This window comes from Notechis scutatus, chromosome 1 (assembly GCF_049901735.1).
Source record: "Notechis scutatus isolate UNSWTSFEM ecotype Mainland chromosome 1, rNotScu1.2, whole genome shotgun sequence".
Lineage (NCBI taxonomy): Eukaryota > Metazoa > Chordata > Lepidosauria > Squamata > Elapidae > Notechis > Notechis scutatus.
The window spans coordinates 135,915,539-135,943,247 of NC_142009.1; the positions used below are offsets into that span (position 1 = coordinate 135,915,539).

The window sequence follows — 27,709 nt, forward strand, 5'->3', positions numbered from 1 at the left end:
TATGATGTCACGATGGCCATGTAATCATGGAAATGTCTTTGGATCGTGCTGGCTCAATGGCCTTGAAATGGAAAGACTCTGCCCTTGGACATCCAGATGGAACTACTCAGACCTTGACTAGGCTTATGGTATAATAGAATAGTTGATGCCCCCAGTAAAGCAGCGTCTTCTCCATTCCATTATAGGATTGGATAAAATGTGAGTACTAACTATGGTAGTTCTTCTTACTGTCTGTGAAATATCAACAGTTTGTACCACTTTGAGTCCCTTGAAAGGATGCAAATAAAATGATGAATACCAGCCTGACTTACATATCAGATTTCTTGAGTTAAAATATGTGAAGAGCTGACAATATGCTGTGATGACAAAGCCCATAGACCAAGGCCATAGACTTAGACCCTCTCTTCTTGTGTGTGCGGTTGGGTTGCATTTGTGGGGTGGGGAGCGTCAGGGGACTTGAGACCAATGACACATTTTATCCCGAGCACAAGGGGTTGGCTTGACCTTGGTGGGGCTCCTTTGGGCTTATTCTGCTCAACTCTTACAACCTCCTTGTACCACTGCCCCTGGTTGTTGTTATCAGAATGGTGCTTCCACCATATTAATTGAGTCTGCATTTGGATTGGGAAAGTTCTTCTTCCACATGAACCTCTTGTGTGAGGTTAGGGGCCAGGCTGGCTTGACAGTTTTGAGAGTTACAAGCTTAGCACCTTGTGGTTGATTAATTGGGACAAGATTAGCTTAAGATATTGTACACCTTTTCAAAAACAGCTACTGTGTTTGTTGTCAGTTTTGACTGCACATCTTGTGACTCTCTTAGGAATCAACCTAATAAGATGATCTGTTGCCATTCTTAGCTGATGTTAAGACATTGTGTTTATATTTTAATGTAGTAAACCCAACTTGGTATGCATTTATGTATGATTTAATATTTGTGTTGAAATAAGTGCATATTCCACAGCCTTCCATTGCATGACCAGCTGTCTAAAAGAAGTATATAAATCCTTTAATTCCCCACCATCTAGTCAGAGCTGAAGAAGCTTCTTGGATGAGAATTGAAACATCTTCAAAGAAAAACCAGAAAGTCCAGTTGCCTCTTGAAAAAGCATCTACCCAACCATGACCTGAATGATTGAGAATCTCCATAGACACAGAAGGACAAGACATTCCCATGTTAAGTTGGCATAGCTGCAGATTGAACACTTTTTAAAAGTAACCTACACTTCCGTCAGGGGAGGGAAAAATCTAACAATCTCAGTCAGACAATGTCTGTATTAGAACAATCATAATAGCAAATTAGATTCACATAAGCTGGGTTTGCTGGAAATTGTGATACTAACAGATTTAAAAGGCTTCATGTTGGTCCGGCTGACTTAGATAATTCTACATTTTTTAGGATTCTTGTTGAAAATACAAGGGATTATATCAAATAACAGTAGTAAACATTGTTCTGAGCAGGGCTTAGAAAGATGATTAGCTTTCCTATTAGTCTTTGATATGCTCTTTTTATGGAGGTATTTTTTTTTAAAAAATGTTTAAAACAGTTGCTTCTCCGAATAGATGTATTTTATTGAACTATTATTTTATGCAGCTTGAACTCAATCTTCAAAAGAGGGAGTATCACTGTTTCTACCATCCTGGGACACTGTTAAAAATGATTAAGCTTCAACTAAGAGGTACTGTTGAAGCTTCTCACCATTTTATTGGTGTGTTGGTATTCAAGAGGCATTCGGGTTTTTCCCAGAATGGAATTCAGGACTGATTAGCTTTTATTCTGAAATCTGGATGCTTTTCACCAGAGAGAAGTATTACTCTTGAAGCAATGCACTGACAAATGAAATGAAAATGTCCAAGTACTTAGTATATCTGTGGTATTCCTTTATATATTGTCTTCCTGACTATAATAAGTCTAAAAAAAGGTCTCACAAAATGACCTTGAAATTGTTTCTAAACTAGCAGTACAGTATTATTTCTAACTTGTTCAAATCAGGTAGTGAGATTTCTCAAATCTGGTTGTTTCATTTATTGCTACTTATCCCTGCATATGATGATTCTAATTCACTGTATGCATGCAGCTAAATTGAGAAACTGGTCCATTCACTCTATACACTGACCTGTTTAACCAGTGAGGAAATTTTTTTGCTCTCTCAAGAACTATTCCCTTTTAATATTTAATTACAAGTCATATCTACTTTCTGAATGGATGAGTGAATAAGGTAGAGATTCAGTCACAAATCTCCAAAATGTATTATCTAATAGAGCCCCATATTATCTCTGACTGAGATAATATACAATTAGTCTAAAATAATTAAATCTCACTGGAACCAACAAAATATTAATCATGATTAATTCGTGGTATTTCAACCCAAAGTAACTTTTTTGCTGGGACAAGATCAGAATCCTAGATAATCTGTGGGACAATTTTCTACCCAAATTGTCCCTCCATGTCATTTTTTGCTCTGTTAACTGAACGTCCTTCCTATCTGCTCCTTGAGGCTGGAGAAAAAGGAGGCAGACAAAGGATAGGAAGGCCTTTCATTTAGTCTATAGGAGAGGTGGAAACTTGGCATTTTGCCATCCCCCTGTTCTTCCCATTATCATTCTTTCCCTTGCTGTGTTTGCTTTGGCTGCAAAGCAAAAATAAAATAAAATAAAATAAAATAAAATAATGCCTGACCACGCAAGCAAAATGGCAAGAATGCTCCTTAGATTCCTCCTAATAAGCAAGGCTCTATGGCAAGGCTCTATGGCAAAAAAACATCTTTGCATTGTTTCCTCTGAAGCAGCTTCTAGGCCTGGTAGCTAGCTAGCTCTGCATACAAAGACGTCCAGGTCAAAACATGGCTCTGATTCCAGATCAGCCCAGCCCTTGTATGCGGGAAAAATCCTAAGAAACCTTAAACCTTGTTAATTGTTTCATTTATCACTTCTAACACTGCTTAGTAAGGGTGATCTATTTTTGAAGACAAAATATCTTTTGTTGTCAGTTGTATAATAATTTGATACCAGTTTGATGCAGAGATGGAAAACCTCTGGTTGCATCATGACTTCCAGCCACCTCCCCCTTGACAGTTTTAGCTAGGAGCGCTGATGGGGAGGGGAATAATTTAGCAATTACTGAAAGATCTCTTAGAATGACCCCTAGGAACTATAAACCTGAACTATTCACTTCAGGTAACCACATGTAGTTGTTATGCAGTTGCATCAATTAATCAATTAATGGCTGTAATTGGAAGCAAAGTTGAAATGATGTTCCTTAATCCTATGCCTCCCAGATATGGTGCATCAATTTCCATAATTCCCCAGCCAGCATGGTTATTTGTCTTATGGAAGAAAATGTGGCAAGCTGTGATTTGTGTTAAGAAGAGTTTTAATATAAGACAAAATATTTGGGATTGGGGTGGGGTGTAAAAAACAGCACGAATCTAAGATTGAATTCCTACATGTAGCATCCTTCGATGCTAATCCTGAGATGATTAAACCTTGCGATGTGCATCTCTCGGCAAAAGGTTCTTAAGATTCGTTTTCTTCCTTTCAGAGCTTTTTACAAATGTAATTTCTGATCCATAGGAGCTCAGCACAGCTTTAGTCTAAAATGCTCCGAGCCAGGTTTTTCATCTTTAAAAGAGGGCGCTTCAGTGCCAAAGAACATAGGTATTGGCATCCTTGCTCTGGGAAAATGCCAGCGCTATAGAAATGGACCCACAAGGCTGTTCAGACATGCATAATGCTTATTTGTTGTTCCTACTAGGATCAGTGACCAAATGGATATCCATATTTGTGTGGAATGATACAGTCTAATTACAATGTTGAGATGGATCCAGTGTAAACTCTGCCTCTATCTGGCTGTGCTATATATTCTATACTGATGCTTGTTTTTAATATTCCAAAACGTCTTCCATTCACAGCACAGGATCCAATCTACAGGAGCATTTCAACTGTCAGAACTGAGGGGGTGAGGGAGCATGTTCTTTGTCCATCTTTTCTTTCTGATAATACCCTTATGTTCCCTGAAAATCTGTTCTGGAAACTTTTGGGGACATCCAGGAGAGGATATGGATGAAGAACATGAGTCTGCATTCAAAGAGGAAATTGAAAACATTTTCTCTCCATTCCACAGCCAAGACCATATGAAGAGGACACTGCTGCTTGGTGTACTGGGATGCTGGATTCAGGACTATTGGGTTTATTCAATATTTTATTATAGCTTTCCCTCATCTCCTATTATTCAGTGTTTTATTTCACTCATTGCCTAATATGATCCAAATCCATCACCCATGCAACATTCTTGCTGCTGAACATTGGAGAGTAGAAATCAATCAGCTTTCAGAAAAGTAGATTTTCTTATTCCACTGAGCTTCTTAATTAAGTCTCATTTTCAGACTTGATTTCAGAGTTTCATGGGTAACCAACTGAACTCTGCATAGAGGTCACTGAATTTTGGGCTTTTTCCCTCTCCTTCTGTTCAATCGCGTTGGATTCTCAGCGACTGTCTAGACCAGGGGTGTCCAACCTTGGCAACTTTAAGCTTTGCTGGCTGAGGAATTCTGGGAGTTGAAGTCCACAAGTCTTAAAGTTGCCAAGGTTGGACACCCCTGGTCTAGACAAATCCCTGCAGTTTTCTTTGCAAGGTTTTTCAGAAGTGGTTTATCCTTGCTTCCTTTTCTAGGGCTGAGAAAGAGGGGAACTGGCCCAAGGTCACTCAGCTGGTTTTGTGGTTAAGGCAGGACTAGAACTCCCAGTTTTAACCTGATGCCTTAACCACAATATACCAAACGACTAGCTCTCTAGATTAGACTCTTGGTCTCATCCAGTTCAAAACAAAGAAGATAGAGTTAAAGGAGACTGCAAAATAATACACATATTCTTTGTGTCCTTATAGTGTTTTATTAGGGAAGGAAAAGGAAGCTTTTTATGGGCCAAACCGTGCCAGTTGTTATATATAGCTGCTTCTAGTAGGTATTGTGAGTCCCTGTCTGCACTCCAGACGGATTGCTTGCCAGACATCCAATCAACATCTTCATGAGGAAGAGATGTCCTCTTTGTCAAGTAGTGGTTGCCTGGGCCACTTCTGCACTGTAAGAAGTAAGTGGATCAGATAAATGATTGAAAATCTCTGTAGAGAGTCATGAGCACATTTTCCTCCTTTTCTGCCAAAGTCTGAAACAACTGCAAGCATTTTGATACTCCCCACCAAGCTAAAGGACACCATGAAAAAGAGAAGAAGAAAAAAGCCAGTTAAAAAGAGTCTTAAATCCAATTGGCTCCATGTCAAAAGACACTCTCAAATGGAAACTTGTTCTTTTCCATCTCAAGACTTCAACAAAAATTAAAAGAAACCTTTTTTTTGCACAGACCTTGTCCGGATTTGGGAGAAGAATGTTGTCCGCCTAGAGCAGGGGGTGTTAAACTTGCAACGTTTTGTCATGTGACATATTGCAACTCCCCTCCTTTGCTAAACTTGGGTTGGGTGTGGTGAGCGCATGACATTTTCGGCCCATGGGCCGTGAGTTTGACACCCCTGACCCAGAGTCTCTTCTCAGAATGAGATGGTTGGCATATAAATGTAATAAATACATAAATAAATCCTACTGCTTACGAACCATCCGTTGATTCTGCCTCCTGGAGAAAAGCTGGGAAGGCACTGGGCTCACTGTTGCCTGAAAGTGTCACAGGGGAAGTTTTAAATAAAGACTATTTTTCCCCTTGACGTAAATATGGCCAACCTGTATTGTATCTCCTGCAGATGCCCTGGGAAGATGCTGCAGTCTCTGTGCCCTGGAAGTGAGGCTAGGAAAATGTCCAGGTAGGATATTGGGGAAAGTAGTAATTGCTTTTTAAGTACTATGAGATATTTTTTATTCTTTTAAAAGATTTTTTAAATCCCATTTTTATTATTTTTTTTATAACTCAGTCAGTGAACATACCTGATGTTCCTTCCTCATCCTATTTTCCTCACAACAACCTTGTGAGGTGAGTTAGGATGAGAGAGAGTGTCCTTAAGATACCCACCTTCATGCCTAAGGTGGATCTAGAACTCAAACCTCCTGCTTTCTACCCAGGTGCTTGACTAGAGCATTCCTTCCTTCCTTCCTATGCTATAGGGAGTAAAATATCAAATGTATTAGTGGATTACTATAATAACAGAGCAATGGATCAAAGATTTTTGGACCTTCACTGTTCCTTCAGGAAGAAGGTGAGGCTCATGTTAAGTTGAAAATGTTGATTAACAAATACAAATGTCTTTTTCAGGGATTACTGGACTAAATGTAAATTTGGGTCTCAAATATTTGAGGGTTGTTTTTTTTTTTGCAAGTAAAAAACATATCTTATTTTTATTTCATATTTTCATTCCACTCTGTCTACATTTTGAAATAGTTCCAGCTGCTTTAGCAATCTTCCTTTTACGGTTTAAGGACAAATCTTTTAAAAATAAATCTCAAAGCAGGTAGAATCAGTTAATTTGCTCTTAAATCCTAGTGTAAAATGAAAACATGTCCTCTTAAATCCCAGATTTCCAGTTTGAATTGAATCATGGTTGATTCACCTAGCCTAGCCAAGCAGGGCTTTGGGAGAAGAATATTAATGACTTCCTTGTTCCCTAGGCAAAGGAACGGTTTTACTGCCTCTGTAGAGATAGCTGGGAAAACAATGTGGTCATAGGGAAAGAGCCAAGGGGAAGGATTTGGATATTATTTTTCTTGTTAGATATGTGAGTTGTTCCTTTCTAAATGCAAATATAGTGCATCTGCTAAAGCTTTTTGGGACAATGAAGGGGTCATCGTGGCCAGAAAGGGAGGCTGAAAAAGTGTCAAGGTGGGTCTTTAAAATGTTGCAATGTATTAGTGTGTAAGAATATTTTTGGTTATACTGTACATGGGATAAATTGTAATAGTACACTACTGTTCGATTTACTTATATACCCACCCAATGGCTACTATAATACATACATTTATGTTGCTAGAGTAGGTGTTGCAGTTCTTTGGAGTAAATAGAATAACAGCTGAAAGGGATCTGTGACATCTTCTAGTCCAGCCCTCTGTGCAAGTAGAAGGCCCTATACCTGTGATAGTGAACCTATGGCATGCATGGTTGTTGGGGTGGGGTTCATGCATGGGGTGCATGTGTGCATGTGGGGGCGCAGGAGGCAAGGCGCATGCATGGGGGCATGCATATTACATTTTGGGGGTGCGTGTGTGCACTTTGGGCATGTGCTGCTGCCTCGGTCTGCCTTCTGATGCTTTGGTAAAAGGGTTGACCCCCTCTTCTTTATGGCAGCCCCTCAAATATTGAAACACTGCTATCACATTACTCCTTCTTTTCACTAGAGTAGATATACCCAATTCCTGCAATTCACATCCAGAACTCTTGGTTATAAGTAATCAGAAACACCAATACAGTATATTTATTAGAAGGTCCCCGATCACCCCTGCTAAAGAAGTCATCAGAATGTTCCCTCCATTTTTGCTGCTCTTCTTTATTTCAGGGATAAGTAAGCAAATTTCCAAACAAAACAGCTTTGACATCACATTTAGTTTTCTAATGAAAGTGTCATTCACTCTAGTTATCATGGATAGGCTTTTTAAACATCCCGACCTGTTCTCATTTCTTGGAAGAACTAAAGAGTGCTATATGGTCTATAATTCTGCTACACTCTACAAATTAATAGGATTACTAGAAAGAGTTCACACAAGGTGAAGTCCTCAAAGTTTCAACTAAGTGACAACCAGAAAGAGGCTGTTATTGACATAGAGCTAGTTTGCTCTACTGGTTAAGGCAGGGATCCCCAGCCCCCAGTCCATGGACCGGCATGTCAGAAATTGGGCTGCGCATTGCGCAAACAAGCAAAACCTCATTCGTGGGATCCAGGCAGCACACAAAACCATGTCCTTCTGGTCCACAGAAAAACCTCTCCACGGAACCGGTCCCTGGTGCCCTGGGTTAAGGCATCAGGCTGGAAAACAGGAGACTGTGAGTTCCAGTCCCACCTTAGCCATGAAAGCCAACTGGGTGACTTTGGACCAGTCATTCCCTCTCAGCCCAATTGACTTTACGCTGTTGTTGTGGTGGGGAAAATAGGATTAGGGAAGGCATGTTGGGTGTGTTTTCTGTCTTGAGTTGTTTATAAAAATAATTGTCAGCTTCTGTTGGAATACAATGAAACTTCCAAATAAACCAGTTTTACTCACAATTTGGTTGTGTCAGGCGCTGTATAACAGCGACGATGAAGCCCGACAATAATAAAGATGGGATTTGAATAAATAAAAATAAAATGATGCCAGATGGTACACTAGTGGGTTGATGGAAGACCACGGCAAAGCTAGAATTGTCAGGCTGGCCAAGTGTCTTTAGCTTCCTTCTGGTAGGAATGGAACATTTGGGTAGTTGTAATTATCAGCAACTTTACCTGAAAAGGATGGCTGGCAAAATGCCAAATGGAATTCTAAATTTTTTGTTCTTCTATATTGAACACACTGTTCCGATTCTCCATCATTAGTGAAGTTACTTTTGTTCCAGAGGGACTGAGAAAAATGTGAAGATGAGAATGGGTGGAAAGCATGTGAACTTCTGCTTAGCTTATCTCACTTTGGAGGTTCAAGGAGATGCCATTCTGGCTGTCACTTAAAGAGACAGCTGGAAAAAAGTAAACATCTGTTTAACGTCTTCAGGGAATATAATGCTATGGTTAATATAAGTTCAAGGTCTCAAACATTTGACCTACTTCTTTTGAGACATTTTCACTCTACTTTCCCCAAATTTGAAACTGATATGGGAGTTTCAATATCTTTATGTTAAAAAAAATGCTCCTCAACATTAGGCAAATCCAAAACATTTGTGTTTGAGAATGGGGTTGCAATTAGTTCTAGTCTAATTTTGGCTATAATGGAGGCATTTCTCAAAAAAGGCAACAGCAGGCCTGTTTCATCTACTAAAAGATTTTTGAGTGTCTGTTATATGAAAGACTATTACTTTGAAGGAACAGCTGGCAAAGATCACCATCAATTTAATGGATAAGATAAATTCAGGTCCCAAACATTTGATATCCTTCTACTGAAAGGAGCAAGGCATAGCTATCCAAAATCTGAAGGAGGAAAGGGTCAAAAAAATCAAGATGGTGGTCATAACTGGGTCAAAATTATGCCCCTTTATACATGCATGAAACATTGAGGCACATACAAAAAGGTGGATTTTGATTGCACAATTACAACTGCTACCTTGGTTTTGGACTCCCTCTTCATGCGTTTCAGTGATTAACCCTTCATTGTTTCCAGGTGTTTCAGTGATTAACCCTTCATTGCCAGAAACAATTATTTTTGTTGTTGCTGCTTTAAGAAATCCGAAAGCAGATTGAAACAAATTGGTTTGCCATCCGATCACAAAGTGAAATGCAAACATGCTATCCTCAGTCTCAAATCTTCAGTTCAAATTGACTGAAGGTTGATTTTCACAGGGCTTATCAAAGGGGAATTGGGAGAAATACATGGTCCCTCTTCCTTCTTCCATATGCAGATGAACAGCAGAGACATCTGAGAAAATGCACATGTCTTGCCAGAAAAAATACTGGGAAGGTATTAGCATGAACACTTCAGAAGAAAATTCATCCAGTAATCATTATTTGCTAAATAAGTGAATTACTTTCTCTTGTTCTCTAGTCCAGGGGTCTCCAACCTTGGCCACTTGAAGCCTGAAGGACTTCAACTCCCAGAATTCCCCAGCCAGCAGGGAGTTGAAGTCCTCCAGACTTCAAGTGGCCAAGGTTGGAGACCCCTACTCTAGTCAAAAACTCTGCAATCACTGTGGTTTGAAATAATGTCTGGTAAAGTAGGGTTTAGGAAGCAGAAAGTTAAAGGTGGATTTTATGTACAAGAATAATTCAGTGGGGGACCATGTGTTTGGGAAAAGGGAGTCCTCTATAAAAGGTTAAGTATAGTGAGAGAATAAGGGTCAATCTATAGTGGAAGTGAGGGTTCATATGAAAGGTTGGGTAATATGGCTTCCTTCTTCTTCAGTTCACCAGGAGTTTTTTTTAGTCTGGGCTTATTGTTTCTAGTGGTACCTGAAACACTTTTTTCTGATTATTTTTGGCTGTCAGGACCTTTTTATGCTCTTGAAAAACATGGTGTCAGTGTCAATGTTAGATTATGCTCCATCAGTTCAGCTGCTTCTAGGAACAGCAAGGCGGGACTCTTGCTTGGTTGAGCACTCAAAGCTGTTTTAGACCTTTTCCAAAAAAAAAAGGCCATGAGGGGATATGGGAAGGGCAGTCACTCCTGAGGAAAAAAAAATTGAAAACACAACCGAATATAATTTAAAAATATCTGAATCTCAAAGAAGGCAGAATTGAATCAAAGGGATATCTGCCCAATTCACTAAAACATTCAGTATAAATGAAAGTTAGGCTGGTCCGGTTCAGGAATTGCCAAATGGGGCTAAGGGTCTCTTAGGGGATATGCAAATGAGCAGTGTGCTCCACCTTCTGCAGAGAAGTCTGGGAAGACAACTTACTATCCTTATTTTATCCTTCAAAAGAATGAAGGCTTTTTAGACATTATGATACTTCTTTGTAGACAAAATAAGTGATTCCTTTTAACAAAATCTTGAAGTAATTGAAATTGAATCACTTTGTCCTCAAATACCAGACTCATGAATCATGCTTATGCTCAGCCATTCCTGATTCCAGTGCAATTATTTTGAGCAATTGTATTAATCAACTACGAGAGAACTGAATTTTGCATCCTTTTTATAATCCAAAAAAGGTTACATTAGATGGAAGATAACAGTAGCACTGGAGGGCTTTAATATTTTAGGCTGCTATTTTGCATATTTGGTTACAGGAAGTAATTTGTTTTTGTTGCTGTTGTTACTGATGCATTATCTTCATGTAGCAGAGAAGCTAATTGCAAATGAAGCCAACTTTTTTTTTTTAAAAAAAAACAAGTTTTATTAATTTTCAAAACACACAAATCATCATTATCCATTACATGTTTAAACCTTTTTCCATTATAAATTTAACAAGTCAGATAAACTATAATTCTGTTTTAAACCATTTCCATATAAACATACAAAAACCTCTTGTCCAATTTCTCTTTACTTCTCTTTACTCTTATTCAATTTCATTATTATTATTTCATCTATTTCTTTCTGACTTAGTTACCATTATTCTCATTCTATATTTCTGCAAGGTTTTATTAATTCTCCCCAAAAAAAAAAACCATATACACACAACACATAAAACATAAAAAAAATCTTTTTGGAAAGTAACTTGGACCCAGGTATCTCTCTCTTCATGGACTTCAATTATATTCATGCTCATCTTACATATCATTACTTATTTTATTTACCATTCTAAGCTTTCTATATTAACTTCTCCACATATTTCACTCTTCTTAATTCTATCTTAATTAATCATCTTAATTTGAGTCATTATATTTGTATTTTTTTGTCCATTCTTTATTGTCCCTTTGTCTCGTTCCTTATAAAAAAAAGAAGTTTCTCCTGAAATCACTAATCAGAGTATGATGCCTTTCTATCTCCCCCCTAAATTAATCAAATTAACCTTTAAAATAACGCCCAATACCCAATCCGATTTTGCTTGGTACATTCTATCTAAATAGTACATCCAGAGTAATTAAATACATAGTTAAACAATAAATCTAAATATTAAAAACAAATACTATAATAGAAATTTTATAATAACATCAATACCATAATCTTATTAAACTCTTTAATTAAAACTCAATATTCTAAACCTCCCATCATATTATTAAATTTTAAAACCAATCATTATTAAACATTTCAACATTTTAATCTCTTATCAACTCTTAAACCATTTAAGTTTTCTATTTCTAATACCATACTACAATATCATCTTATGTACCTTGCAAAATCTTTTGAAGAAATTATACTTTATCCTTTATCCCTAAAAAAGATTCCTTTTTTCCCATTTAATTTCAAAACTTTGTAGCTTTTCTCCACCTTTTCCCTTTCTTTCTTCTCCCAACAAACCTTTCTACCCCCCCTTCTTCTAGCCTCTGCCTTACTGGCTTCCCTTCTCTGTCGTGTTCCTTTTCCCTTTTGTTTACTATCATTATATTGATTTTGCACCTTATTTTTCCCTTTCTTAAGTGTTTTTTTAAATCTTTTTTTTTTTTTTAAACAAGTTTTATTAATTTTCAAAACACACAAGTCATCATTTTCCATTACATGTTTAAACCTTTTTCCATTATAAATTTAACAAGTCAGGTAAACTATAATTCTATTTTAAACCATTTCCATATAAACATACAAAACCTCTTATCCAATTTCCCTTTATTTCTCTTCACTCTTATTCAATTTTATTATTATTATTTCATCTACTTCTTTCTGACTTAGTTACCATTATTCTCATTCTATATTTCTACAAGGTTTTATTAATTTCCCCCAAAAAAACAACATAATCACACAACACACAAAACATATAAAAGATCTTTTTGGAAAGTAACTTGGACCCAGGTATCTCTCTTTTCATGGACTTCAATTATATTCAGGCTCATCTTACATATCATTACTTATTTTATTTACCATTCTAAGTCTTCTATATTAACTTCTCCACATATTTCACTCTTCTTGATTCTATCTTAATTAATCATCTTAATTTGAGTCATTATATTTATATCTTTTGTCCATTCTCTATTATACCTTTGTCTCATTCCTTTTAAAAAGAAAGAAATTTCTCCTGAAATCACTAATCAGAGTATGATGCCTTTCTATCTCCCCACTAAATTAATCAAATTAATCTTTAAAATACCCAATCCGATTTTGCTTGGTACATTCTAACTGAATAATACATCTAAAACAATTAAATACCTAGTTAAGCAATAGATTTAAATATTAAAAACAAAATACTACAATGAAAGTTATATAATAACATCAATACCATAATCTTAATAAACTCTTTAATTAAAGTTTAATATTCTAAATCTCCCCTCATATTATATTTTCAAACCAATCATTATTAACATTCCAACATTTTAATCTCTTATCAACTCTCAAACCATTTAAATTTTCTATTTCTGATACAATACTACAATGTCATCTTATGTACCTTGCAAAATCTCTTTGAAGAAATTATACTTATCCTTTATCCCTAAAAAAAATTCTTTTTCTCATTTAATTTCAAAACTTTGTAACTTTTCTCCACCTTTTCTCTTTCTTTCTTCCCCCAACAAACCTTTCTAGCCCCCTTCTAGCCCCCCTTCTTCTAGCCTCTGCCTTACTGGCTTCCCTTCTCTGTCGCATTCCTCTTCCCTTTTGTTTACCATCCTTATATTGATTTTGCACCTTGTTTTTCCCTTTCTTAAATGTTTTTTAAATCTTAAGTCCTTTATTTCTCTTCTTTTTCCTCTTCCTTCCCTCTTGGTCGAGTTCTGAGATTTATTAAAGATGGCTTCCTTTCTTTGTTCTTCTTCTGCTGTCTTCATCTGTTGCAATGTTTGTTGATAATTAATAAGCGCCATTTCTAAAAAAAGGAAGGCTTCTTTCAAACCAGCTTTACCATTTTGTTTTGCTTGCTCATAGTCTTTTCTCAGTTCCTCGATAGAAGAAGCCATTATAAATCTTTTCTTTTCTTTTCTCTTACAACAGCCAAAATATTCCAAAGGAAAAATAAGACAATCCCAAAGTTCTCAGTCAGTCCAAACCAAGACAGAGTTCCCACTCTCTCCTCCTGGGGTAGTATCAATTAAAGAAAAGGAAAGTCCAAATCTGTTTCTTAAAGTCTTATTACAATATATTTTAGTCTTTCAATCCTTAAGGCATCTCCTCCAACAAAGTCTTAGCATACAAATATTTTTTTTAAGTCCTCTCTTTTCCCACTCACCGCTTAGAGCCAGTTTTCACCTAAAAAAAATAGGTTTCTTAATGTTCACTTTTTATTCCGTAAAAAAAGAGGGTAAGCTATCCTTTCAGCACCATTAAACTGCTGCTTTTTTCCTCTTCTCGAAGGTATCATTCAGAAAGTCATACTTTTCAGGAATTTTGTTAAATATGTCTTAGAGTCCTAGGAATCAAGAAAGACTTTCTCCTCTCAAGCACTTTCTCCACTTCCTCCTGCGCATTCTTACCCGGCTGCCAGCTTCTTTGTGGTGGCCATTACAGACCGCCGCTGCACGTCCTGGGAAAAGGGGGTTCTGCTGGCGGGGGGGTCTGCAACACCCCAAACCCTTCTCCGGATCCCCCTACCTTCAGCTGCCCCTGCAGGCAGCCTAGCTCCGTACCCGTCTGGGTCGGAGCCCCAAAAACGGCTAGCGCGGCAGGGATCGCGCAGCTTCACGAATCCCTGCCGCTCGCGAAGCCGACAAACCGGAAACCCCCTAAGTGTTTTTTTAAATCTTAAGTCCTTTATTTCTCTTCCTTTCACTCTTCCTTCTTTCTTGGTCGAGTTCTGAAATTTAATAAAAATGGCTTCCTCTCCTTCTTCTTTTTCTGCTGTCTTCATCTGTTGTAATGTTTGTTGATAGTTAATAAGTGCCATTTCTAAAAAAGGAAGGCTTCTTTCAAACCAGATTTACCATTTTTTTTGCTTGTTCATAATCTTTTCTCAGTTCCTCAATAGAAAGAGCCATTATAAATCTTTTCTTTTCCCCTTCTTTCTTCTTACAACAACCAGAATATTCCAAAGAAAAAAATAAAACAGTCCCAAAGTTATCAATCAGTCCAAACCAAGGCAGAGTTCTCACTTTCTCCTCCTGGGGTAGTATCAATCAAAGAAAAAGAAAGTCCAAATCTGTTTCTTAAAATCTTATTGCAATATATTTTAGTCTTCAAATCCTTAAGGCATCTCCTCCAACAAAGTCTTAGCATACAAATATTTTTTTTTAGTCCTCTCTCTTCCCACTCATCGCTTAAAGCCAGTTTTCACCTAAAAGAAATAGGTTTCTTAATATCCACTTATTTATTCCGTAGGAAAAGAGGGTAGCTTTCCTTTCAGCACCACCAAACTGCCGCTTTTTCCTCTTCTAGAAGGTATCATTAAGAAAATCATACTTTTCAGGAATTTTGTTAAATATGTCTTAGAGTCCTAGGAACCAAGAAAAAACTTTCTCCTTTGAAAAACTTTCTCCACTTCCTCCTGCGCATTCTTACCCGGCTGCCAGCTTCTTTGTGGCGGCCATTACGGACCGCCGCTGCTGCATCTTGGGAAAAGGGGTTCTGCCGGCCGGGAGGGGTCTGCAACACCCCAAACCCCTCTCCGGATCCCCCTACCTTCAGCTGCCCCTGCAGGGCAGCCTAGCTCCGTACCCGTCTGGATCGGAGCCCCAAAAACGGCTAGCGCGGCAGGGATCGCGCAGCTTCACGAATCCCTGCCGCTCGCGAAGCCGACAAACCTCCAAATGAAGCCAACTTTTGAGATGGGCACACTATTGTTTTTTTCTTCCCCAATCCCTATTCAAGCATTTCTCAGTGACAAGAAATGAGAAACCCAGATTCTTTCATTTTCAGATCCTTGATTTAGAATTTGTAAGTTCACTGGACCAAAGAATATGTCTTTGTAGAAAACTATTATTGAAGTTCTTGGTTTCTGAAGCATAAACTGCTGACGATGGGAAGTTTTGGATGGTTTTATTTTTGGCCCTTCCATTTCCTTCCTGTTCATTTAGATGACATGAGCAATATTTCTTATTTTTAAAGGATAACTGTAAGCACAGAAAATTTTGTGTATTTTTTTTTAACAGAAGCACCCTCAGATAATACAGTATATCATACTGCTTGACACCCCAGCCCACCCCATCGAACTGTGAGTCATTTTATATGGACATTGTGTAGAATAGAATAGAATAGAATTCTTTTATTAGCCAAGTGTGATTGGACACACAAGGAATTTGTCTTGGTGTAAATGCTTTCAGTATACATAAAAGAAAAGATACATTCGTCAAGAGTCAAGAATCATAACGTACAACACTTAGTTATTGTCATAAGGTACAAATAAGCAACCAAATCATACTAGGAAACAGACAATATAAATCATAAGGATACAAGCGACAAAGTTACAGTCATTCAGCCATAAGAGGGAGGGGATGGGTGATAAGGAGTGATGAGAAAATTAATAGTAATAGTAGTGCAGACTTTAAATAGTTGGACAGTGTTGAGGGAATGATTTGTTTAGCAGAGTGATGGTGTTTGGGGGAAAAAACTGTCCCTGTGTCTAGTTGTTCTAGTGTGCAGTGCTCTATAGCATCATTTTGAGGGTAGGAGTTGAAACAGTTTATGTCTGGGTTGTGAGGAGTCCGTAAATATTTGCAGAGCCCTCTTTTTGACTCGTGCAGTATACAGGTCCTCGATTGAAGGCAGGTTGATAGTAATTGTTTTTTCTGCAGTCCTAATTATCCTCTGAAGTCTGTGTCTGTCCTGTTGGGTTGCAGAACCAAACCAGACCGTTATAGAGGTGCAGATGATAGCCTCAATAATTCCTGTGATGTGGGACTTCCGGTTTGTCGGCTTCAGCAGCGGCAGGGATTCGCGATACTGCGCGATCCCTGCGGCGCTAGCCGTCTTGGTGCCTCCGATCCCGACGGGTCTGGAGGCTAAGGCTGCCCGTAGAGGCAGCCGAAGACAGGGGATCCGGAGAGGGGTTTGGGGTGTTGCAGACCCCCTCCCCAGCCGGCAAAACCCCTTTTCTCAAGGCGGTGGAGCAGCAGTCTGTAATGGCCGCCACAAAGAAGCCGGAAGCTGGGTAAGACTGTGCAGGAGGAAGAGGGAGAAAGTCTTGAAGAGAAAGTTTTTTCTTGGCTGACCCAGGACTTTAAGATACACCTAACATCCTGAAAACTATGACTTTTTGAATGATACTTTGTTTCCAGAGGAGAACTTCAAGCAGCAAATTTGAGGTGCTGAAAGGGAAAGTTTACTCTCCTTCCCTATGGAATCAACAAATGGATATTGAGAAACCTGTCTTTTTGTAGAAGGTAAAAATTTGGCTCCTTGTTATAAGTGGGAAGGGAGAGGACAAAAAAAATATTAAGATCTTGTTGGAGGAGATGCCTTGAAGATTTTGAGACTAGAAATTAATTGCAACAAGGCTTTAAAATATAGATTGGACTTTTCTTTTCTTTTTATTGATATTACCCCAGGAAGAGAAAGTGAGAACTTTGTGCTTTGTTTGGACTGATTGATGACTCTGGGATTTTGGGGAACTGTTCTAACTTTTGAAACATCTTGGTTGTTTTAAGAAGAAGGAAAAAAAGAAAAGATTTACAATGGCTTTACCTGTTGATGAACTTAGAAAGGAAGATGGAAAAATAAAGAAAGAAGACAAGGACGCTGTGAAAGAAGCCTTTCATTTTTTAGAAATGGCGCTTGCTATCTATCAGCAAACACAACAACAGATGGAGAAAGCAGAAGAAGAAGAAGATGCCATCTTTAATGAATCCAAAAATTTAACTAAGAAAGAAAGGAGAAAGAGAGGAAGGAAAATGAAGGACTTAAGACTTAAAAAAACACCCAAGAAAGAGAAAAATAAGATGCAAAATCAACACAACGTTAGAAAGCAAAAGAAAAAAGGGAATACAACAGAGAGGGGAAGTTAACAAGGCAGAGGTTAGGAGAGGGGGGGGGGGGTAAAAAGGTCAGGTGGGATAAGAAAGGAAGAGAAAAAGGGGGAAAAAAGCCACAAAGGTATGAAACAAGATGGGAAAAAAGGAATTTTTTTTAGGGACAAAAGGTAATGTATAATTTCTTTAAAAAAGAAGATTCTGCAAGGTACATAAGATGGTATTGTAGTATTTGTATTAGAAATAGAAAACTAGAATGTTATAAGAATTAATAAAAGATTAAAATATTGAAATGTTTAGTAATGATAGACTTTAAATTTAACAAAATATTAAAGGGAATGTTTAAAATATTGAGTTTAATTAAAGAGTTTAATTGACTATTGTGTTGATGTTATTATAAACTTATTACTGTAGCATTTGTTTTTGAAATAGATAATTGGAATGTTATAAGATTTAATATTTAGATTTATTATCTAATTATGTATTTAATCACTTTGGATTTATTATTTTTTCCTCTTTTTAGAAGTTAGTAGGTAGAATGTACTAAGCAGAATCAGATTGGGTACTAGGCGTTATTTTAAATGTTAACTTAGGGGGACGATAGAAAGGCATCATACTCTGATTAGTGATTCCAGGAGAAATCCTTTTTTTTTTTTTTTACTATAGGGAATGAGATAAATGGATAACTTGGAAAGAATGGACAAAAGATACAAGCATAATGATTTAAATTAAAATGAATTAAATAAAATAGAATTAAGAAGAGTAAAAAGCGGGGAGAAGCTAAATAGAAGATATAGAATGGTAAATAAGATAGGTAATGGTATATAAGATGAGCACAAATTTAATTGAAGTCCATATAGAGAGAGGTAATCTGGGGCCAAGTTACTTTCCAAAAAGAAGTTTTATGTTTTTGTGTTTTGTGTGTTTATGTCTGTGTGAGAATTAATAAAACCTTGGAGGAATGTTGGATGAGAATAACGGTAACTAAGTCAGAGAGAAATGAAGATGATAACTATAAAGTGGATAAATATAGGAAAAAATAATAATAATAATAATGAAATTGAATAAGAGTAAAGAGAAATAATGAGAAATTTGCTAAGAGATATTTATATGTTCATATGGAAATGGTGTAAAATAGAATTATGTTGCATAAAATAATGTTTTATTCGACTTGTAAAATTTATAATGGAAAGAGGTTTTATGTATTCAATGGTTAATGATGGTTTGTTTGTCTTTAAAATTAATAAAATTTGTTTCAAAAAAAAAAAATTCCTGTGATGTTATTAAAGCTGTTGAAAAGCAGTAGTAGTTAAGCATTAGACCGGAAACTGGGAAAGTGCTAGTCCTGCTTGAGAAACAAAGCTGTTGGATGACCTTAACCATACTCAATAAGGAGTCCTTAATGGGTCCTTAATGGGTCTAAGTCTACATGGAGGGAAGTAAGCAATGTGGTGCCACAAGGTTCCAGTACTCTTCAATATCTTCATTAACGACATAGATGAGGGAATAGAAAGGGTACTTACCAAATTTGCAGATGATACTAAGCTGGCAGGAATAGCTAATACCCAAGAAGATAGGCTCAAGATCCAGATGGATCTTGATAAGACTAGAACACTGGGCCATATTTAACAAAATGAAATTCAATGTACAGTGCTTGGTCTCCAAACAAACTGACACGTGGTTTGTGGTCAGTCTCCAGGCAGAAATGCTTTCCTAGGAGGAAATCCTGAAATCTTTCACATGCCCAGGTTAGAGCCAGGCCTTCTTTCTCCACCTGTGCATAGCGTTGTTCAGTTGGAGTGAGTGAACGCGACACGTAAGCCACAGGCTTCCATTTATCTCCCCACTCTTGAAGAAGAACAGCGCCCATGCCATATGATGATGCATCCGCTGACACTTTCATCACTTTGTTCGGATCATACATGGCCAGCACTGGAGGGGAAGACAAAGCATCTTTCAATGTCTTAAATGCCCTGACCTATTCCACATCCCAAGCCCAACAGTTTTTCTTAGAAAGGAGAACACGAAGTGGCCTGTCTTTTTATGCCAATTGAGGGATGAACTTCCCCAGCTGGTTTATCATGCCACGAAAACTCCTCAGTTCGTTCACACTAGAGGGCTCCTTAATAGCTCTGATAGCCTCTGTTTTCCTTGGGTCAGGTCGTATCCCTGAATCAGAGATGATGTGACCCAAAAAGACCACCTCACTCCTGGAGAGTTCACACTTATTTACGTTCAGAGTGATTCCCACCTTTTCCAGTTTTTTTAGCACTGCATGGAGTCGATTGTCATGTTCTTCTTGGTCCCATCCCCACACCAGTAGATCATCAATTTGACAAACTATACCTTCCAGCTCCTGTGTAATTTCCGCCATCATACATTGGAAATGTTCAGGTGCTGAGGCAATGCCAAATGGAAGATGGTTAAAGTGGAACCGCCCGAAGGGTGTAATGAATGTGGTATACTTTGCTGAATCCTCGGTGAGCGGTATCTGCCAAAACCCCATGTTGGCATCTAATTTACTGAACATTTTAGCACCAGCCAGTGTTCCAAGACTCTGTTCTACTGATGGTAAAATGAATTTTTCATGACACACATACTTGTTCAAATCAGTCAGGTCCACACACAAACGCACCTTTTTGCTGTCCTTCTTGGGCACCACTACCATGCCTGCACACCAGTCCGTAGGGTCTTCCACACGAGTGATTACTCCCAAGTTTTCCATGAGTTGAAGCTCATCTTTGACTTTCCCCATCAATTGTAGGGGAATCCTCCTTGGGGTTTTCAAAGAGAAAGGCACAGCATCGGGTTTGAGCTTAATACAATAAGGATGTCGAACCTCCCCTAGGCTTCTGCATAATTTAGGGTAGCTTGACTTCAGGTTTTCCATGTCAATAGTGTACACACGAACCAACAGACCAAGAGCTGCAATAGCTGGCAGTCCCAGCAAAGGCATACTCAGGTTTTTGACCACATACACCTTCTCTGTAATTTGTTTTGCTCTTTCTTTTCTCCAACTTGAACGTGATGTCTTTATCCATCATTCTGATTTCCACAGTCCATGGATCAGCATGTGATGTCACAGAGCCGAGAAAGAAGCTTCTCTCCTCTTCCTCAATGCCATGCACAGCCTTGCTTGCAAAACATATACATTGATAGTGACCCTTTTTCCCACATATATGGCATTTAGCATTCTTAGCAGGACATTCCTGTCTAGGGTGAAGCATGCCACCGCATTTGTGACACTGGGGGTCTTTAGTGTTTTTGTTCTGCCTGCTTAGAGGCTTTGCTCCATCATTCTTTGATCTGCTGAATTTTTGCTCTTCTTTCTGATGCCTGCCTTTAAAGAGTCTGTCCAAAGAGTTCACATCCTTTAGGTTTACAGCACTAGCATCACTTCTCAATGTGGTTTGCTGTTTTTTAATCTCCTCTGAGTGTCTTGCCATATTAATAGCTTTATCCAGGTCTAGGTCTTTTTCCATTTGCATGTGTTCTGATAGCCGTGTATTGACCAAGCCTACTACAATCCTGTCTCTGATGAGCTTCTCATGTAGTGCTCTATAGTTAGTGTTCTGCTAATGCATACAGCGCTGTGACAAATGCATCAACTGTCTCATTTGCTTCTTGTTTGTGCATATTAAATCTTGCACGCTCATACACAATGTTCTTTTTTACTACAAAGAATGACTGAAAGCCATCTCTTACTTTAGTATACTGACACTGATTAGCTTCACTGAGTTTCAGGCCATGCAGAACATCATCTGCTTCGTCTCCTATACAGTAAATCAGAGTGTTCACCTGATTTTCTTCGGAGCTTATTGTGAGATTTCTTGCTTGCCTAAATCTCTCGAATCGCCGTATCCATTTTGTACACTCATTCGGTTTGGAAAAATCAAAGGGCTCTGGTGGTTGGATGTTAAAAGTAACGCTGGGTGTGCCAGCCATTCTGCTAACTCCTTCCTCATTCTGCTCATACCCATTGCTGCTCATTTTCCTCTTTTGGGTAGACCTTGTTGCTCAGTTACTGGGTTACAGAACTTCTGACACCATGTCGTATTTTGTAATAATACTCCTAACACGTGAGTTCTGTGCACACAAACTGCATTACTTTTTCTTAACTCCTCCCTTCCGGTTCCTTCATACTGTGTCACCTCAAAATATGTCCCTCACTACTCTCTGTCTAACATTGGTTCCTCTTCACAGTTAAACATCAACAGGTTCCATTTACCCTAGACCACAAGTACTGCATCCAGTTTTGTTCACCACATTATAAAAAAAATATTGAGACTCTAGAAAAAGTACAGAGAAGAGCAACCAGGATGATTAGGGGACTGGAGACTGAAACATGAAGAATGGTAACAGGAACTGGGCGTGGCTAGTCTAGTAAAGAGAAGGACCAGGGGAGACATGATAGCGGTCTTCCAATATTTGAGGGGCTGCCACAGAGAGGAAGGGGTCAAGCTATTTTCTAAAGCACCCGAAGGCCAGACAAGGAATAATGGATGAAAACTGAACAAGGAGAGATTTAACCTGGAAATAAAGAGAAACTTTCTGACAGTGAGAACAATCAACCAATGGAACAGCTTGCCCTCGGAAGTTGTGGGAGCACCATCACTTGAGACTTTCAAGAAGAGATTGGACTGCCGTTTATCAGAAATCGTGTAAGGTCTCCTGCTTGGGCGGTGGGTTGGACCAGATGACCTACAAGGCCCCTTCCAACTCTGATGATCTGTTAAATCTGTTACTTTCTCTCATTCCTAGGAAGGAGGCAATGACAAACTACTCAGTGTTACCCTATATGGAGATGGGGAGCATAAAAATATAATAATTTTTAAAAAGCCACTTCTGAAACACTTGTCCAAGAAAACTGCAGGGGGTTGTCCATCCATTGTCTGAAAATCAGACATGGTTGAGAAAAATAGCTGTTGAAGCCCTCTTTAGACTTATGAAAATGGTTGTGCTTGGAGTCATCAAATATGTGTCTCTGTGTGTCTGTGCTTGTTTATTTTTCTTTTAAATGACAGACCTTTCCTTGACACTGCTCTTTAGCTGCTTTTCAAGAAAAAACATATCTGAAGCTTCCTAGGATTCAAGGGAGAAGATTCAAAATTACTTGAGCCTCACCAATTGTTAGAAAATCCCATATTCCCTCATGTTTATCTCCTGCAAATAAAGAAATATAGATATTTTTTAACCTGGTGGTATTTGAAAGAAAAGAAAATGACACAAGTTTTGGCCTTGTTCCCAAAGTAGTAAACATTTCCAAGCTGTATAATTCCAAATTGCAGTTTCTACAATATAGATAACTATGTCAGCAGTACTTGTTTTTTTTCATGCTAATACATACTGTTTCAGTGTTCATTGTTTCAGTGAAATTAAGGTCTTGATTTTAGAATATTAAAAATACAATGTAAATCGGACTTATGCAGGGGTGGGCTGATGTGGGATTCGCACGGGTTCGGGTGATCCTCTAGCTAGGATTCTGCCCAGTTCGGTGAACCTGCAAATCCCACCCCGGCTGACCTGCCCACCCCACCCCTTCCAGGAGTCTCCATGTGGCCTGTTTTGGATGCCAGGTAAGTACAGGGCCTGCATAGAGGCTCGGGGAGGGCAAAAACCAGGCCTCTCAGAGGGCCTCCGGAGCCCGGGGGAGGCCATTTTTGCCTTCCTGGAGGCTCGAGGAAAGCCTCTGGAACCCAGAGAGGGTGAAAAACAAGCCTCCTGGAAGTTTGGGAAAACCAGAAATGGGCCTGTTTCCAGCCTTCTGAGGGTCTCCGGAGTCCAGGGGAGGCTGTTTTCACCCTCCCAGAGGCTTGAGGAAAGCCTCCAGGCCTGGGAAGGGTGAAAAATGGGCCTCCTGGAAGGTCCGGTAGGCCACACCCACCATGGCCACACCCACCCAGCAATCGGGTAGGAGAACTGGTTGCTAAAATTTTTGAAGCCCACCCCGGACTTATAAGATAAAAGGCATTTATTATGGGCAGTGAGGAAGTAGTATTTTTAAAAACCTACTTTTTTTCCTCTTCTTAGAAGAATATTTAGAGGACAAAACTGTCTCATGCACTATAACTTCCACATGTTTTGAACTATAAGCTGGTATTCCATCCTATTTCTGTTTATAAAGTTGCTAAAATTTCATTAAAATGTCAATATTAATATTCCGGTTTATGTTGGAGTTTCTTCCAATTACATCAACTTTGCATTTTTTTCAACAATATTTGTATTATTTATTCATTTATTATTTTATCTTACCTTGATTACAGTATAAGTAACTCAAGACAGTGAACATACCTAATATTCTTTCCTCCTCCTATTTTCTACACAACAACAACCCTGTGAGGTGAGTTGGACTGAGAGGGTGTGACTGGCCCAAAGACACCCAGTCTGCTTTCATGCCTATGGTGGGACAAGGTGCCTTAACTACTATACCAAATTGGCTGTCTATAAATTTATATATAGATTTCTTCTGATTTCTAGTTCCTAACTGGCTCTTATATCTTTATCATCATCAATTTAGAACAGTTCTATACTAGGAACCTTTGTTAATATTATAAAAATAGTATTTCTTATTTAGTGTTTTGTATGTCTTGCATATTTTGTAGAAATCTTGCATTGCTTCATGTTTCAGATCAGTTTTATCTATATGGGAATTTGCATGCTGGTGATGTTTTTCGATGTATTAAGCAATAATCATATGTTTCACAAACAGAATATTTGGAACTGAGGGTTGAAATGTGGAGTCTTTGGTGCTCTCTGAGACTGGTGGTTTTCTTGTAGACATTTCAGTACCCAACTAAATAACATGATCAGTTCTAGAATTGATGATGTTGTCTAGTTTGGTAATGAAATGTCTGCAAGAAAACTACCAAGCTCAGAGGGCACCAAAGACCCTACAATCATTTTATTTTTTTATTTTATTTGGTTTGTCAATTGCTTACAAGATAATAGGTATAAGTAAAAACATAGTTATGAATACATGGATACATATAAGAAAAATAAAAGAAACAATAGGACAGGGACGGTAGGCACGTTGGTGCGCTTATGCACGCACCCTACAGACCTCTTAAGAAAGAGGTGAGGTCGTATAATAATATATAAGCCACCTGGAGTCACTATGAGTGAATTGGGCAGCCATATACATTTTCCTAATAAATAAATGTGGTATGCGACTTATAAATTTGAAAATAAAATGCATTTATTTCCTGAAGGATCAATATATCAAGAATTGTCAGTAATGAGTAAAATGAGTAAAAGTGATATGAAAGCTGGCGAATCAGCTGTTTGTCTTAACACTGCCATCTGGAGAGATCTTAGAAATTAGGAAGTTTGCAGATGGCTTGCATGGTGGTCCATAAATGCTTTTGATAAATAAATATGTAGAACCCACCTTAAAAAAAAGATTGGGAACTAGCACCTTGATGATAGTGAGCATATTGTGATAAGTAACACATCTGTTCCTTGCTAATCTATCTAATTGTTTCTTCCTACTTGTGTCCCTGGCTTCTGCTGCTGCTGCTGCTTCTGACTTGAAAGAGGTGGTGAATTAGGATTCTTCAGAAACAGAGGACTTAAAAAATAATTTATACAAATGCTATCTCAACATGGCTGACATCAGAACTATACTGATCAATGTTCTTTAAATAAATTGTGTGTATATGGCTTAAGAATTAAACCAGGCTTACTCTTTCTTACCCAGAGATTATAAAGCTGAGCTTTCCAAGTCTGATTAAAATCCTATGCCCTAATCCAGGGAGGGAGAAAGGAGAGGCAAAGAAGGGAACTGAACAGGGCAGAGAGAAAGCCGTTCAAGATCTTTCAAAGACTGAAGACTGGTGTCAAGTTTTCACAACCAATTGCAGAATGTATTAGATAAAACCTGGAAGCAATGGATTGTCCTTCCAGGGAGACGGATGTCAACTTCCTTCCCAGGCATTATTCCCCTTTTAATTTTGGTTAGCCATGCTACAGTTTAAATCCTGCTGTCATTGGTTCTTTACCCCCGCTTCTCTGTACAGTGTGTATGAAGTGACCTTTCAAAACTTCATCTTTCTCTGTGTGCATAAGCACCTGTTTTGGTCCCTGTTGTGTCAGCTGTTTGCTTCCTGCATTAGTTTGTTATGGGAAGGAAGAGGGAAGGGAAGGGAAGGGAAAGGAAGGAAGGAAGGAAGGAAGGAAGGAAGGAAGGAAGGAAGGAAGGAAGGAAGGAAGGAAGGAAGGAAGGAAGGAAGGAAGGAAGAAAGAAAGAAAGAAAGAAAGCATGGAGGAAGCACAATAGGTCTGGGATCCCTATGTACTTTTTCAAAATTATGTCAAAGTAAGGCAACAATCCACACTTATGTGGGTTCTTTTCTGAGTGGTTTTTTTTGTGTGTGTATGTGTGTCTCCCATCAATGAAATAAATCCACCACAAAACTAAGGGGAGAAGACAGAACAATTTCACCAATAGAAAGTGGTCTTTAATAGCACTTGGGTTTAATGAAATCTAACCTGACACATCTGGTCCTTGACTCACAATATTCAATTTTATTATACTCTCGTGAGTAGGGTATTTGCCAGCTGTGCAAATATGTTTTAATCCTTGGCCATTTAGTTTCAAACAAATGCCTTGCAGAACAGCAAATTGTGAATCTCGATGGAGCAGTGGATTAAATATCTTGGCTAAGAGGAGAAGGAGAGCAAGACGAAGGAAGGAATTAGAGTGCATCGTTGTAACAGCAGGGCAGAATTTTGATTTAATGGTTTATTCTTCAGGGTCCTATTCAGCAGGTTTGCTGTACATCACATATCTCATTAGGAATAAATGTTTCAAAACCTGCATTTCCACTCCTCTTCCACTGTATGCTTTTAGCTACAGAGTGTAATTTGATGGCAATGCTATTGCTCTTGAATAACATATAATAGTCTGATGTCCATCTCCTGTGACTGGAGAGGGAAAATTCTCAGCTTAGATGGGGAAAATTTCCTCCTTCCCTCCCTCTTTCCCTCCCTCCTTCCTTCCTTCCTTCCTTCCTTCCTTCCTTCCTTCCTTCCTTCCTTCCTTCCTTCCTTCCTTCCTTCCTTCCTTCCTTCCCCTTACAAGGAAGGGGAAAGAAGGAATCCTATTGCGTCCTGCCAGAATGATACACAGAGCCAGGAATCCACAACACTACTGTAAGCATGCACTCGATAACCACAACACAACAGTAATTGCTGTTGGGCATCCTTATAAAAACGAAAGAAAAAAGAAAGTGAAAAGAATATATTAAAACAGTAGTAAATACCCCAATTCCTCAGTCTCCAAATACACTGTAGAATAATTCCATTTTTACTCTCTTCTGGGAAGCCAATAATGAGAGCAGGAAGCTGACCTCCAGAAGGATGCTAATATTAAGTACAGGGCTGCAATTAAAAAAACATTGTCTGTGCCCCTTGCCCCCTTATCTGACGAAACTATTAAAAGATTTTGTTGGGAGTGTATGTACTGGATGAGTCAGGCAGGTCACTTCCATGTGGAAAAGGTCTTGCAAACAGCTAAGAGCCAAGCCCTAGGACTTTCTAGATTTACACCAGCACTTTAAATTTACACTAGCACTTTGAATTGCACACAAAAACCTAGTGATGCTTACATTACAGGCACCCAATGCAAGCGCCTGCAATGCAAGCATAAACCTAATTATGGTGATTTCCATTTGTTATCAAAATGGCATTTTGATCCAATTGCAGGTTCTTGGGGGGAGGTGCTGTTTTTCAAGGGAAACATGTGTTCTTTGCATGTAGACCAGATGCGTCACGCACAGGCCACACCCATCCCAGCTCCACGAATGGGAAAAACAACATGAAATGTTATGTGATGGCAATGTGATGTGGTGAGTTTGACATCTGTGATGTAGACTTTTTAGGCTTGTTGGAAAATATTTAACAGGGTGTTCACATTTGCCCTCTTCATCTATTTTCCCAAAATTTATTTAGAAAAGAAGACTTCATGGCCAAACATTCATATGGGATATGTGGCTCCTTGTTTTAAATAAATCTTCTCTGCAGTGAGGGAGAGATGCTGTACGATGTTACCGCAATGTATGGAACGTATTTAATACATCCTCCAAGAACTTTAGAAGATAAATACGGACCTATACTTGCAGCAAATGCATGAAGAAAAAGAAAGAGAAAGTAAAAGAGAAAAACAAGTTTGTTGCTGACATTGT

General features: G+C 38.5%; 1 long non-coding RNA gene across 1 annotated transcript in view; it reads right to left on the reverse strand.

Annotated features, from left to right (window-relative positions):
* Positions 1–17,098, reverse strand: part of LOC148133012 (uncharacterized) — a 179,292-nt gene extending 162,194 nt beyond the window's left edge. The window contains exon 1 of the long non-coding RNA XR_015747032.1: positions 16,792–17,098. This is a non-coding gene — a long non-coding RNA (uncharacterized LOC148133012). The remainder of the gene's footprint in view (positions 1–16,791) is intronic.
* Between the last annotated feature and the right edge of the window lie 10,611 nt (positions 17,099–27,709).